The 16,949-nt window shown below is 41.1% G+C and overlaps 1 pseudogene; it reads right to left on the bottom strand.

Annotated features, from left to right (window-relative positions):
• Positions 1-324: 324 nt before the first annotated feature.
• Positions 325-16,949, bottom strand: part of LOC132835890 (Ig heavy chain C region-like) — a 29,595-nt pseudogene continuing 12,970 nt past the window's right edge.

Raw genomic sequence — 16,949 nt, 5'->3', positions numbered from 1 at the left:
ACGGAATCAAAATGCATGGTTTTCCTCTGTCAGGAAAATGGCACTGTCAGATATAGTTTCAGTGGGATTGAGCATAGAAAAAGGTACGTTGTGGAATTCTGCACTGAGTGAGCTTCACTCTGTCCCTGAACTAGGGTATATCTGAGCTGGGAGCGTGAACTGCACAAGACCCTAGACTTAGACCTGTTAATAACTGACTTTAACTTGACAAGTGGAATATTGATCGATGTGGGAAATTAATTAAACGATTGTGTATTTAAAACACAATTGAAGAAAAAAGCCTTTATTATCTTTATTGAATTATTAAAGGTAACCTTTAGATTTTCATTGACATGAATTAATGGTGTCCATCAATGCAAGTGAAATGTTTACAAAACTCGGTTTACCGCTGGATTTATCAACTGTTCTGTTGATGGTCTTCAATGGAATCGCTTCATGTCCCACCACACAGGAGTAAGAAGCACCGCTGGCCCACTCCTCCGCTGTGATCGATAACAGGCTGTACATGAAGAAGGAGGTGTTGCCATTCTCTGCCATCACCTTGGTGTTCCTGTAGTTACTGGGATTCACCGGCTTATTGTTGGTGGTCCATTTGATGAAAACCTCTCTGGGGAAGAAACCTCTCACTAAACAGGTGAGTGAGACGACCGTTTGCTCGGAGACTTCTTCTGAAGTGGGTCGGAGAATGGACACTGATGGCTCCAGAAGATTTGTCACTGCAGGATAATTGCAACAAATGCAACTGAATTTTTCAGAAGTCCTGACACAATTCGGCATGGATTGATATTTCACGACATGTTTAAATATTCAATTTTCAGTTTCGGACTTACCCACTTTTATTTTCTAAGGATAGAGAATGGCATCCAATTTATTAAAAAAAAGTAAAAAAAAAATTGTTAGGAAGTTTTTTTCATGATTCCAGCCCAGCATTTGGAAATTCTGTCCATTTGTCAATGCTGATGTGTCGGTCAAAACCAGGTTGCTCCCCGCCTTATTTGACTCCATCATAATATAATCTCCTTTAATCCATCTTTTATCTAAAACCAGCTACTTAGGTATCAAATAGATCATTAATGGTCCCAACAGTCTTGGCTCATTCCCAATTAAAGCATGTTATTAATGTAACCGCACCTAAATAGCACATGCATTTGAAACAAATACAGTAACTTATTTTGTGTTTTAACTTCACTGCTCACCTTTCTCCTTGCGAATGGAATCTCTCGCAGGTGTTGGTAGATGCTGATGGTTGACCGAGCAATCGAAATGGTCTCCACTCAGCCAGGCTTGAGTCGAGATAACTAATGTGCTGGTCACGCTGTCAGGAGCATCTCCGGGATTGTCAGCAATCTCTGATTTCACAGTTTCCTCTCCTTGTGTCCACGTGACCAGGATTCCAGAGCCAAGCTTGGACACAACACAGGTTAAGGTGACCGTTGCGTCCAGTAAGACCTGTTCTATTGGTGGAGGTAGGATTTTAACTGTGTAATCCAGGCAATCGCTAATTCCTATGAAGCAGAAAGCAAAATAATCGAAATGTTCCTCTTCCAAGATCTATTTTACCCGTCTTCAGGCAAATCTCCTTCCAAGTGGCCAAGTCCAACTATTGCTGAGGCTGAAAATGTACCTACTATTATTTATATATTTTGATTATGAAAACATTCGTGATAACCTAAAACATGTCCTGCGTTGTAATTATTTCAAATGTTTGCTGGTCTGCAAAGATTGGTTTAGTTTGAGAAACTTGGTTGGCATGGATGAGTTAGACCGAAGGGTCTGTTTACACACTGTATGACTCTATGACTCGATATTGAATAATGGCCAATACTAAAGTACCACTTACATCAAAAGGGAACAGATACAGCATGATGGGAAACTAACAGCTGCCTTGTGCTATTTACTTAGATGAATAATTCTATGTACCTGATTCACATTCCAGTGCAGAGTGATTTGGAGCTTTCTGGGGTGCGTTTATGCTTCGACTTTGAGTGAGCCCTTGGTGAGTAACCTGACAGGTATAGATGGCGCTGTGAAACCACTCAACAGCAGAGATGTTCAGCCAACTGGTCGCTGAGAATTTGCCATATGCTTCACACAATGGAGCGGTGAAAAAGTTCGAGTCCATGGGGAACCCATTTTTCAACCAACTCACGGAGATTGTCTTCGGATGGAAACCGCTGATTGAACAGAGGACAGTTGCATACTTGCTGCTTGCGATGTCTTCGCTGGAGCTGACAGTCAGGAGGAGAGCGTGAGGGGCGTCTTCTGATGGACCTTAAGGAAGCATACTGTATAAATTACCTGACGGATCTGATACCAAATGCCATGGATTGTTGGATACTTGCCTTTATTAGCCGAGGCACAGAGTTTCGGAGGAGGGAGGTGAAACTGGAATGTAATAAAACTTTGGTTAGACCACAGCAAACGCACTGTGTACAGTTGTGGAGCCCACATTAGAGGAGGGATGTGAATACAATGCAGAGGACTAAGAGAAGGATGACCAGGATGTTATCCGGGATGCAAAATTGTAGTTTTGAAAGGATGAAATGAGATTGGCTGGACTGGCTTTGTTTTCCTTGGAGCAGAGGAGAAGAAGCGGGGACACGATGGAGATGTGTGGAATAATGAGGATATGGACGGGGAGAGAGGAAGGAACATTCCCACTTGCTGGTAGAGGCAACGTCGAAGGGGGTTTAAGGATGATTAGAGTGGATGCCAGCAGAAAAATATAACTCAGGTGGTGCTGGGAATCTGGATCACAGTATATAAGGCTGGGAGAGATGACACCCTCATAATATTGAATTAGTATTGAACCGCAGTGTGAAGTTATGCAAGGCAATGGATAAAATGCTCAGAGATTGAACAGAATCATTCGGTTTTGGTAGGCATCGATTCAAAAAGCTGAATGGTTTAGGTTCCCTGTGGTAGACCTCTCTGACTCTGTTGGAAGTGATATAAATAATGCACCATGCTAATCTCACCTATTCTGTTAATCTCAGTCCCTCCAACACTTACATGGCATTGCAATGCTCTTGTTGGACTTGCTGTGTTGAACTTCACAGTAGATTTTGCTGCAATTCGCCTCTGACTCGGTCAGGGTTAACTGGCTGCTCAGGGTGTAAGTTCCCTTCTTGTTCCTCACTGATGGGTAAGTCTTCACTCCAGCCGTGATCTTCTCTCCGTCTTTCTTCCAGGTCACTGTGGTGACGTCTGGAATGTAATCCATTGCTAAACAGCCGTAAATGATGGAGCGATCCATGTCGTCTTGTTGACAGGTTGAGACCAGGCCATAAAGTGTGGGGGCAGATGGCACCGCTAGGAAAAAGAAAAAAATGGGCTATTTAACAAGTGAGACTCTGTCAATGAAACAGTATCCGTGATGAAACTCTGTTCACAGCTATGAAACTGTTCCACATTTTCCAATTCAAAGCTCCAGCGGAATTTTAGACTATTTTTGCTGTGGTTGATCTGTTGACTATGATGTCGTGCTACCATCATCAGAAACACGCCCTTCCATCTTGACTATTATCAAGAAGGAATAAGAACACTCTGATACCATCATCATTAACCGTTCCAAAATTTTACAAAAACGAAACGGGGCATGTTCATTGAACTCAAATTGAGGAGCAGAGTAATTAATTCAACCTCTCTGCTTTTCTCAAACCAAAAACATTCCACAAAAAATAAATTGTCTCGTCCTTTATATCAGTTTTCTTCTCGAAGTGCTTAATTGAAATTAAATGTTTCCAAATTATACTACCTCAGATTCACAACATCTCCAAAAACATACATCGTGACTAAAGTTCAATAGTAACTCTGCAATCTGTCGTTACCCAATTACAATGTGACCCACCATGAAATTTGATTGTATAAAAGTCTACAGTGGCTTTCAGCATTTCGGGGTTTTGAGACTCAGTGTGAAACTGCTTTAATCTAATTCCAATCTGAAATAAAAGAAAACGGTTATCCTGGACGGTGTTAACCTGGTTGAAAGTGATTGAAGCTACATTCATCCAGGCAAGTGAATAGCATGCAGTCACAACCCACAAACCTTGCAGTCTGTGGCCAGGCGTAAGTGGACACGACGTGAGTTACTTCGCTGCAAAATGGCTGGTGTCTGACCTGCTCTTGTCGCCACAATATTTAAAAGCAGACTCCAGTTCACTTTATGTCAATAATAACCCACAGCATTTTGAGGATGTCAGATTCACAAATGGTATTAACATAGAGTCATAGAGATGTATAGCATGGAAATAGATCCTTCAGTCCAACCTATCCATGCCGTCCAGATATCCAAACCCAATCTATTCCCATGTGTGAGCACTAGGCCCATATCCCGCCAAACCCTTCCTATTCATATAACCATCCAAATGCCTCTTAAATGTTGCAATTGTACCAGCCTCCACCACATCCTCTGGCAGCTCATTCCATACATATACCACCCTCTGCATGAAAACGTTGCCCTTTAGATCTATTTTATATCTTTCCTCTCTCACCCTAAACATTTGTCCTGCCCTCTAGTTCTGGACTCCCCCACCCCAGGGAAAAGACTTTGTCAATTTATCCTATCCATGCCCCTCATAATTTTGTAAACCTCTATGAGGTCATCCCTCACGCTCCGACGCTCCAGGAAAAACAGCCGCTGCCTGTTCAGGCTCTGCCTGTAACACAAATCCTCCAACCCTGGCAACATCCTTGTAATTTTTTTCTGAACACTTGCAAGTTTCATAACATCCTTCTGATAGGAAGAATGGCAGAATTGCATGCAATATTTCAACAGTGGCCGAACCAATGTCCTGTACAGCCGCAACATGGCCTCTCAACTCCTGTACTCAATATTCTGACAAATAGAGGAAAGCATACCAAACGCCTTCTTTACTATCCTATCTACCTGCGACTCCACTTTCAAGGAGCTATGAACCTGTACTCCAAGGTTTCTTTGTTCAGAAACACTCCCTAGGACCTTACCATTAAGTGTATAAGTCCTGCTAAGATTTGCTTTCCCAAAATGCAGCACCACGTATTTATCTGAATTAAACTCCATCTGCCACTTCTCAGCCCATTGGCCCATCTGGTCCAGATCCTGTTGTAATCTGAGGTAACCCTCTTTGCTCTCCACTACACCTCCAATTTTGATGTCATCTGCAAACTTACTAACTGCATGTCTTATGCTCATATCCAAATCATTTACATAAATGACAAAAAGTAGGGGACCAAGCACCGATCCTTGTGGCACTCCACTGGTCACAGGCCTCCAGTCTGAAAAACAACCCTCCACCCTCTGTCTTCTACCTTTGAGCCAGTTCTGTATCCAAATGGCTAGATCTCCCTGTATTCCATGAGATCTAAGCTGTCTCCCATGGGGAACCTTGTCGAACACCTTACTGAAGTCCATATAGATCACATCTACTGCTCTGCCCTCATCAATCTTCTTAGCTACTACTTCAAAAAAACTCAATCAAGTTTGTGAGACATGATTTCCCACGCGCAAAGCCGTGTTATCTATTGCTAATCTGTCCTTGCCTTTCCAAATACATGTACATCCTGTCCCTCAGGATATCCTCGAACAACTTGCCCACCGCAGAGTTCAGGCTTACCAGTCTATAGTTCCCTGGCTTGTCTTTACCGCCCTCCTTAAACAGTGGCAACACGTTTGCCAACCTCTAGTCCTGCGGCACCTCACCTGTGACTATCAATGATACAAATATCCCAGCAGGGGCCCTGCAATCACTTCTCTAGCTTCCCACAGTGTTCTTGGATACACATGATCAGGTTCAGGGGATTTATCTACCTTTAACCGTTTGAAGACATCCAGCACTTCCTCATCTGTAATCTGGACTTTTTGCAAGATGTCACCATCTATTTCCCTACAACCTATGTCCTCCATATCCTTTTACACAGTAAATACTGATGCAAAATATTCATTTAGTATCTCCCCCATTCTCTGTGTCTCCACACAAAGATGGCCTTGCTGATCTTTGAGGGCCCTATTCTCTCCCTAGTTACCCTTTTGTCCTTAATATATTTGTAAAACCCCTTTGGATAGCCAAAGCTATCTGATGTCCCCATTTTGCCATCCTGATTTCCCTCTTAAGTATACTCCTACTTCCTTTATACTCTTCTAAGGATTCACTCGACCTATCCTGTCTATACCTGACATATGCTTCCTTCTTTTTCTTAACCGAACCCTCAATTCCTTTAGTCATCCCTCATTCCCTACATGCGTTCCCTTTCACCCTGACAGAAATAAACTTTCTCTGGACTTTCGAGATCACCTTTTCTGAAGGCTTCCCATTTCCCAGCCGTCCCTTTACCTGCGAACATCTGCCTCCCATCAGCTTTCGAATGTTCTTGCCTACTATTGTCAAAATTGGCCTTTCCCTAAATTAGAATTGACCTGTATAAGAAGGACGGATTGCACCTAAATTGGAAGGGGACAAATATACTGGCTGGGAAATTTGCTCGAACTGCTTGGGAGGATTCACACTAGTAAGGTGGGAGGTGGGACCCAGAGAGAAAGTGAGGGAAGAGATCGATCTGAGATGGGTACAGCTGAGAACAGAAATGAGTCAAGCAGTCAGGGCAGGCAGGGACAAGGGAGGACTAATAAATTAAACTGCATTTATTTCAAAGCAACGGGCTTAACAGGGAAGGCAGGTGAACTCAGGGCATGGTTAGGAACATGGATTCACGATATCATAGCAATTACAGAAATATGGCTCAGGGATAGGCAGGACTGGCAGCTTAAAGTTCCAGGATACAAATGTGACAGGAAGGATAGAAAGGGAGGCAAGAGAGGAGGGGCAGTGGCATTTTTGATAAGGAATAGCATTACAGGTGTGCTGAGGGAGGATATTCCCGGAAATACATCCAGGAGCTGAGAAATAAGAAAGGGATGATCACCTTATTTGGATTATGTTATAGACCTCCCAATAGTCAGAGGGAAATTGAGAAACAAACTTTTAAGTGGATCTTAGCTATCTCTAAGGATAGTTATGGTAGGGGATTTTAACTTTCCAAACATCGACTGGGACTGCCAGAGTGTCAAAGGTTTAGATGGAGAGGAATTTGTTTAGTGTGTACAGGCAATTTTCAGATTCAGTATGTGGATGTATTTACTAGAGAAGGTGCAAAACTTGACCTACTCTTGGGAAATAAGGCAGGGCAGGGGACTGAGGTGTCACTGGGGGAGCACTTTGAAGCCAGCGACCATAATTCTATTCATTTTAAAATAGTGATGGAAAAGGATAGACCAGATCTAACATAAAATATCAATAGAAATATTTAAGGTCACTGTTCCTCGAGATGGAAAATAGTAGGCATCTGTGTTGAGAAGGTAAAAAAAAACGAGGACTGCAGCTGCTGGAAACTTGAGTCTAGATTAGAGTGGTGCTGGAAAAACACAGCAGATCAGGCAGCATCTGAGGAGCAGGAAAATCAACGTTTTGGGCAAAAGTTCTTCATCAGGAATAGAGGAATATTGTTGATGAAGGGCTTTTGCCCGAAACGTCGATTTTCCTGCTCCTCGGGTGCTGCCTGACTTGCTGTGCTTTTCCAGCACCTCTCTAATCTAGACCTGTATTGAGAAGTCAAAGAGAGTAGTGCTGGAAAAGCACAGCCTGTCAGGCAACATCCGAGGAGCAGGGGAATCGATGTTTCGGGCAAAAGCCCTTCATCAGTGCTGTTCCATGGATGCTGCCTGACCAGCTGTGCTTTGCCAGCAGCACATTCTTCGACTCTGATGTCCAGCAACTAGAGTCCTCAATTTATTCCCACATCTGTTGAGAAGCTTCCTTCTCACTTAGCAATGCGAGACAGGTGTCTCTCGATGGGATGATGGTCGCTGCAGCATTAGAGATAGGAGCTGATCATCGAGACCAGAAAAAAGATCTGTCTCACCTGATTGAACGTGAAACTTCCAACTGGCAATTAAAGAACAAAGAACAAAGACAATTACAGCACAGGAACAGGCCCTTCAGCCCTCCAAGTTTGTGAAGACCCAGATCCTCTATCCAAACCTGTTGCCTATTTTCTAATTATCTGTGTCTCGAAATATCTTAAATAAAGCTTTCATGCCCACCTCTACCAACATGCTCCAGGCACCCACCACCCTATGGGCAAGAACTTTCCACTTATATCTCCCTTAAACTTCTCCCCTCTCACTTTGAACTCGTGACTGGAGTAACTGTGTCCCCCACTCTCTGAAAAAGCTTCATGCTATCCACCCTATCTTTACCTCACACGATTTTGTAGACCTCAAACAGGTTTTCCCTCACCCTCCATCTTTCTAACAAAAATAATCCTAATCTATTCAACCTCTCTTCATAGTTAGCACCCTCCCTACCAGGCAACATCGTGATGAATATCCTCTGTACCCTCTCCAAAGCATCCACATCCTTTTGCTAATATGGCAACCAGAATTGGACGCAATATTCCAAATTTGGCCAAACCAAAGTTCTATACAACTATAACATGACCTGCCAACTCTTGTGCTCAAAATCCCATTCAATGACAGAAAGCATGATGTATGGCTCCTTGACCACTCTACTGACCTGTGTTACCACAATGTATCTGAAAATCAAAATCTCTCTGCTCATCAATTTTCACGGGACTTTTCCATTTAACGTATAGTTCCCTCTTGAAATAGATCTTACAAAATGTATCACCTCGCAATTGCCTGGATTGAACGCCATCTTCCATTTCTCTGCCCAACTCTCAAATCCATATTCTGCTGCATTCTCTGACAGCCTGCTTCACAATCTGCTACTCCACGAATCTTAGCGTCATCTACAAACTTTCGAAACAGACCATGAATACCTTCCTCCGGATCATTTATGTATATTACAAATAATCCAAATTTTGGAGGCCTTTGAAGACATGACCACCTCCTTTAAGCATTCAGAGACTTTGGAATGTTTTGAGTTGGCCTTTCTCCAAGTATGGTTCGAGATATTAACATTTTAACTTCAATAACTATCAACTTAACGCAAGTTTATTGCAAATCACTATCAGGTTCTGAACATCCATTCACATTGACAACCTCGAACCTGCCCTTCATGAATGTCCTTGGTACAGCTGTCACTGACTGGACATGCCATCATAGATTTCACACACCCCCTGACAGGTTCCAACTCCTCCAGACATATTCCCAGCCCTTAGTCATCTACCTCTCATCTTACCCAAACAAACCTGTGCACATTGCAACCTACCTCCCTAATCCACGTGCCATTACTGCCTGTCATTTCACCAACCTCTGATTAGATTAGACTTACAGTGTGGAAACAGGCCCTTCGGCCCAACAAGTCCACACCGACCCGCCGAAGCGCAACCCACCCATACCCCTACATTTACCCCTTACCTAACACTATGGGCAATTTAGCTTGGCCAATTCACCTGACACATCTTTGGACTGTGGGAGGAAACCGGAGCATCCGGAGGAAACCCACGCAGACACAGGGAGAACGTGCAAACTCCACACAGTCAGTCGCCTGAGTCAGGAATTGAACCCAGGTCTACAGGCGCTGTGAGGCAGCAGTGCTAACCACTGTGCCACCGTGCCGCCCTAAATTTGTTGCATTTTGACATCATGTCCACCTACCACTTCACTACCACTGACACAACCAGGTGCCCTGCTTACTATCAACTAACTAGCCTTGAAACTGATCCATCTGTTGTATTTCCGCTCAAACTGCCAGTGATCCCACCAAGCACCACGCTACCAAACTAACACGCCACAGCCTGTCAGCTCACATTGCATCACATTATCACCCGATCCCATTACCATCTCTCTACCTTCTGATCTTAGGAAACTTATTCTGAACTTCGAGCCTGCTTCAATATTGAGACATAGAGTCAACAGAACGGAAAGGGACCCTTCACTCCAACTTGTCCTTGCCAAACAATGCTCCCAAACTCAACTAGTTTGCTCATATTTGGTCCGTATGCCACCGACCTTTTCTTATTTGCATTATTGCCTAAAAGTCTTTTAAATTTGTAAATGTACCCTCATCTGCCCTTTCTCTAACAAAAATTCTATTAAGGCAGCATCCTTTCTGTGAAAAATGTTGCTCCTCAAGTCTGTTTTAAATCTTTCCCTTCTCATCTTAAACCATGCCTTCTAGTTTTGAACCGCCCCACCAGTGGAAAAATACCTCTAATATTCGACTTATTTATGCACCTCAGAATTTTCTTAAACTCAAAGTCACCCCTCAGCCTCATAAGCTCTCTAAAAACAAAATCTGACCTTATCCAACCTCTCTTCATAACTCAAACCTTCCAGTCCTAGTGACATTCTTGTAAAACATTTCTGCACACTTTAAAATTTAATATTATCCTTCACATAAGTGTATGATCATGACTAAATGCTATACTCCAAAAGTGACCTCACCAATATCTCATACAACTGCAATAAACCGTCTCATCTCCCATACTCCATGCTCTGACTAATGAAGGCAAGCATGCAAAACTCCTTCTTCAACACCCTATCTGTCTGTGACACTTTTTTCAGGGAACTATGTACCTGAATCCTATGCTCTCTGTTCAACAGTACTTCTAGAGCTCTACCATTAACTGTGTCAGTCCTGTTCTGGTTTGTCAGACCAAAATGCAATACCTCACATTCATTTAAATTAAACTCTATCTGCCATTCATCAACTCATTGGCTCAGTTGATCAAGATCGCATTGTACTCTTAGATAACCTTCTTCACTGTCCACTACTCCAGCAATTTTGATGTCATCTGTAAACTTAATAAACATGCTTCAATGCTTTCACAGCTTATCATCTAGCAGAGTACCCCATTGATGCTTTCTCCACCGACCCCGATATAAAGTAACAGCTTGCTTAAAAGATTCAATGTCTTGACCTCAAGTACTTTCTATGGCAGAGAATTTCAGAGGATCATCACTCTCTAGTTGAATATTAAACAATGGGGTTAAGCATTGTAAAGGTTGTTGAGCAGAAATATTTCATAAATGGAACAGCAATAGGTAGAGGTGAAGAGGCTTCCAGTATCATCTAACGTTTATGTTCCTTCAACAGCATATCCCAAAACGGTGAGCTATGAGTACAAGGTCAGTACAAGCATTGAAGAATTTCACCTGAATGTTTCTCTTCAGACTACACTCAAACCGAAGTTGCCCGTATTCACTGTCTCTGCCCTGTTTCTCGATTATAGGCTGATGAGTATTAGGTTCTCAGGGAGAAGAAAGAATTCAGACACTTTCATGCTTATCCAGAGGTGCAAATATTCACTCGAAGACTCAAAGAATAATTTAAAAACTCATAGCATGTCCACATGATGTTGTTCCAAATGGTTTCCTTCATTGACCTTAGGGAATGTATTTATAGTCATGGAGCCATAGAGTCAAGCAGATCCTTCAGTCCAACTGGTCCATGCCATATTGTTTCCACAATAAACTAGTACCACCACTTTATGTATGGCCATATCCCAACAAATCTTTCCTGTTCATGTATTACCCAAAAGTCTTTTAAACGTGGTAACAATACCTGCATCCATCACTTCCTCTGGCACTTCATTCCACATTTAACCACCTTCTGTGTAAAAAAAATGCCCTTCATCTCCGTTTTCAGTCTTTCTCCTTTCATCTTATAAATATTCCCCCAATTTTGAACTCCCACTGCTGAGGAAAAAAAATCTTTGCTATTCACCGTTTTGTTATGAAATTGAAAGAGATTTTGTTCACTTTCAGACAAAACGTGTTTTCCACATTTTTAAAGTAATTTTAAAGTGCAGCTACAGCTGCAGAACAGAACAGCTAAGAGATGATCTGTTCCAAAAAAGATACAGCAAATGCAGTTAAATGGGCGCCCGAGTTTCGGTTGCTGTTTTGACACCAATTCAAATTTAATCAATAAGTTTAAATTATTTAGACGAAAGTGAGGACGGCAGATTCTGGAGATCATAGTCGAGAGTGTGGTGCTAGAAAAGCACAGCAGGTCAGGCAACATTCGAGAAACAGAAGAAACGACATTCAGGCACAAGCCCTTCATCAGGAATCCATCCCTGTGGGAGAAGCTTATGCCCGAACTGTCAATTCTCCTGCTCCTCAGATGTTGGTTGACTTGCTGTGCCTTTCCAGCATGACATTCTCGGCACTAGTTTAAATTATGCCCAGGATACTGAAATACAATTGTGTTTGAATTTATTGTATTGACAGCATCAGACCATTGAGAAGGTATGATATTGGGGCATATTAAACCAAGGCATTTTAGAAACCGTTCAGAGCAATTACCACTGAACAGCATAGCAACTGCCAGAGAGCCAGAGAGCGAACTATGCATCTAACAGCTTGCTTTCAAATTTCTCAAAGAAATAAGAACACACTCTTTATCAAAAGGCTTCTTTTCCTGCAACAGCAGTAAAAAAGTAAGAAGATGAGCCAGGAAGATCATTAGGGGGAAGACTGAAGATAGCGGAGAAGACAGAAACTGTGTAGACTTCAGATTCATTTAATGCAATCTTTAATAATTATGCTATTGGACCAGCATTGTTATACACGTAGGGCCAGTTAATAATTAGTTTAGAAAAAGGGGATTTGGATTTTTTAATAGTTTTGGTTCGTGCTCTGTTCGAAAATACGAGGCTATTTTCCTCTAAATAATGGAAATTAGAAGTTCTCTTTCATTCACTCACACTTTAAAAAAAAACGAGTTGTGGAGAGTTTTTCTGTGTGTTTGGTTTTAATTAACAGAAGGGTTTAACGTCGGCTTTGTAACAATATGTCTCTCCTGATTTTATAAACAACTATAAGGTCGCCCCTCGAACTTCCACGCTGCAGTGTCGAAGTCCCAACCTATCCAGCCAATGTTTCTAACTCAAACCCTTCAACGCAGGCAACATCCTGGCACCATTTCCTATCCCTACTCCGGTTAATAATGTTGTAGCCACAACAGGGCGACGAGAATTACACACAGTTCTCCAGAAGATGCCCCATCTGCGATCTGCCCAACCTCAACATGACAGCCCAATTCTGAGACTCAAAAGTTTGAACCATGAGTGATAAACGCATTCTTCACCACCCTGTCCATCTGTGATGCACATTTGAAGGGATTATACCCTGCCTCCCTCAGACTCTCTGTTCGACACCACCATCCAGTGCCCTGCTCTGAAGTGAATGATTCCTGCCCTTGTTTGTTTTGCCAAAAAGTAATACCTCACAGTTAAACAAAGTAAACTCCATCTATCATTCCTTAAGCCATTGAACCAATAGGTAGTAACTTTCTTCACTGTCCACTATGTCATTATGTTTGGTGTCATTTGAAAACTTACTGACCAGGTCTCCGATATTCTCATCCAAATCATTTAGGCGCATTACAAACATCTAATGGGAATGAACGTTTCCTCACTGTTTAACTCCACTGATTTGTAATAACAAAATATAATGTCAAATTAAAGGAATCTGGTAAATTTGATCATGTCAGATATTTAAAATTCATTCTGTTTAGCAATTAATCACAGCCTCTTTGGGTCACTTTAAATATTTCACAGGATTATCTTTCAGAACCAGCCAATGTGCCTCCCTCGGCTATTTGCTGATCAATTATGACATCTGGGATCGATCCTATTTTTCCATTAATCAAGTGTTAAAGGGCACAGACCGAAGTCAAGCACATGGAGTTAAGTCAAATCAAGCATGGTCTAATTAAATAGCGGAACAGCTCAAGGTGCCTTGTACCTCACTGCTGTGCCTACCTTCCAATCGTTGGGTCACACTTTCGGCTTTCACTGGCACTAAACATGTTTTAATAAAATATATGAACAACGTAATGGTTGTTTTTTTTAAATTCTGTTTATTATTTGGAATGGGAGCAACGACATTCTACATCTAATTGGTCAAAATAACGGCCACTGATTTAGACCAGTGGCTGCGCTCTGGAGAGATATTGTTACTTCCTGATACAGTTAGTTCTAAAACTACGGCTCAATATCATCAGATCACCCACATTCCAAACTATCCAATCCAAAAAAATTGGAGCAATAATTAAAATGCATTTTTCTAATGAAAATTATTAACAATCTCTGCTTTTCCAACTGAAAATGGAAGAGCAAACTTCGGATGCTGGAAATCTGAAATAAAAGCACAAATTGCAGGAAAAACTCAGCAGGCCTGGCAGCACCTGTGGAGGGAAAACAAAGTTAACATTTCAAATTCAGTGACGGTTATTCCACAAACTGTGGAACGAGAAACTGCACCCAAAATAAAGCACGAATGAAATATATAGCACAATTCCCTTTGCCCCACTCAATCAAATTCGCCCAAGGCTGATACATTATTTCTCAGAACCGATTCCCAAACTCCTGCAGTTTGTCTATGACTCTATGATCTGTCAGAACTCACACCCATTATGTAAGATGCTGATGAAGCTTGTTGGAAAAGCATTTTCAGGAAAGCTACAGGATGAGCTGAGATGTAAATTAGGGGCCTGCTGCAAAGTTATGACTATCTGCTGTCGGGATTTGAATCAGCGATATTTACACCCCACTGAACGGTCAAACTCTACTGAACGATTACAGCATTGATTAGAGAGAAAATACGCATTCTCGACATTCTGCCATTAACTGTGCTGAGGAACCAATTTATTTTGGATTTAATATAAATGTACATTTATTGATGTGAGTCAGATTTGTCCCTTACTATTCCACCTACGCTACGCAATCCTGAGCACTATGTGCAATTTAGCACGGCCTATGTACATAACCTGCACATTTTTGGATTGTTGGAGGAAACTGAAACACTCATGCAGATACGGGGAAACCATGCAAACAGTCGCCCGAGGCTGAAATTGAATAGGATTCATGGTGCTGTAAGGCAACAGTGCTAACTACCGAGATGCCGTGTCACCCCAGGACAAGCGAAACTAATGCAGACACGACCAATAGAACAGTGCAGATCCTAACCTGTTCATCCTGTCACATCAAATGTAGATTCACTGGAATGTAACATTTACCATAGCATCTAGCCAGAGAGGATGCATGAACATGAATGAGAATGTTTTCACAATGAACATTCATTATTGTAGTAAACTTAATGTCTCATCATAATTAACACAATCATTGAGGTCAGAAATTTCACTAATATAAGCACAACTCACTAAGAAATATATCATTTTCTGGATTAATTTTACATATTCTTAAAACATGTCTTAAATTTTGAAGATTTTGCACACACTGCAGAAAACAGTACAGGAAATATTGCATCCCACTGTGCAGATGCATTTATGTTGTATCAATCATAAGAAATGTGTACAGTCAGGTTTGTTGATGAATTAATTTTGTTATTAATCAATTTGGAGTGAAAGTTTTTTTAAAAAATGCATGGGTTGAAAATGTGTTTCGAACAGGTATTGCTTGATTTAATTAATGTCTAAATATATAGTCATTGCACTAAACCAATCTGAGCAGCAGCCTTCAGATTGCAATATTTTAGCATTCAGTCAAATGCAATAATTAAAATAATATTACTTTATTTTAATCGGTTAAAATAAACAGCCTTTTCTCTTGGCCTTTAGTTAGTGTCATCTGCAAAATATGAAACGGTGTAAGTCTGAACACAGAGTATATCACAATATAATATATTCTCAGCATTCCCAGCAACTATTCTCACGATGAGGTCACGACATGGTTATTTTAATTAATTTGAAAGCTAACCTTTGGTCACCTAATGTACTATATCAGTTCCATTCTAACGATAGACTTCTGAATTGATATGTTGTTGTAAAATGTAACTCTCTATATTTAAGCAAATGTCAAGAGCCATGTCGACTAAATCACCAAATTCATGTTTTATTCCCGGAAATCTAGTTCTTCAGGAAAATAATACTTAATTAACTCAAGTTACTTGCAAAACTGATCTGTTCTTCATGGAAACATCTCGGACAAAATTGCTAAATGGTTCCTGTCAATGATCTTTTCCAGCCAGAAGCATTGCGGATAGTGTTCAGCAGAATTGAAAGGTGATCATTGATTAATGATTCATCAAAATGGCATTTTGTTCGATATCAAGAACTATTAGAACTATTAGAACATTCTACTTTTGAAATTCTATTTATTTATATCTGTTACTGGTAAATACTTAATGTCAGATCTTGTGATCAGAGTAGGTAGTTGAGTTCTGAATTAGCAATATAAACCAATCTTAATGTTTACAACATTAATCCAAAATTGCTACTTATTATTAATCAAAGTGCCATAAGATATTTTCTTCCGTTAATTTCCAAACCCTTTGTAATCTGCGTTTTTCCTCATATTGGGCTTCAAAAAATTTCAGCTCACATGATGACTGCACTCAATGGGCAAATTGGAACAGTTCTTTGACATCATCAATATTCCCAAATAACCCTGCTGGACTCAAACTTGGTGTTGCGTGAGTTTCAACTTTGACCATCAACGTAAATAATGCACAAACAAATATAATAATCTTCTCAACAGAACAAGTATTGCCAAATGATAATACTGAGATTCAGTGATGAGTTTGCAGCAGAACTGACTCTGCAAACTCTTTCAACAGAACTAAAAAGGCATCAGGACAACCGGGTGGCACAGTGTTTCAGTGGTTAGTGCTGCTGCTTAACAGCGCTACATGCTTAGTAGCGCTAAGCTACTACCTACAGTCCTTGGTTCGCTTCCAGCAGCGGATGACTGTCTGTATGGAGTTTGTGCATTCTCCCCGTATCTGCTTGGGTTTCCGCCCACAGTCCAACAATGTGAAGATCAGGTGAATTGGCAATGCTAAATTGCCCATAGCGTCAGGTGCATTAGTCAGAGGGAAAGGTCTTGTCTATTTATCCTATCCATGTACCTTGAGAGATAATTGTTGATTAATGCGCTAATGTAAAAACAAAATTAGTTCAATGATAAATAGTATCACGTAATTTATAATATTTTTAGTCTTAATTATGAAATCTTACCTAATGGTCAGTAAGACATTTTAG

The sequence above is a fragment of the Hemiscyllium ocellatum genome, chromosome 45 (genome assembly GCF_020745735.1).
Source record: "Hemiscyllium ocellatum isolate sHemOce1 chromosome 45, sHemOce1.pat.X.cur, whole genome shotgun sequence".
Lineage (NCBI taxonomy): Eukaryota > Metazoa > Chordata > Chondrichthyes > Orectolobiformes > Hemiscylliidae > Hemiscyllium > Hemiscyllium ocellatum.
Note: the sequence above shows the minus strand (reverse complement) of the source record. Positions and strands in the feature narration are given on the sequence as shown.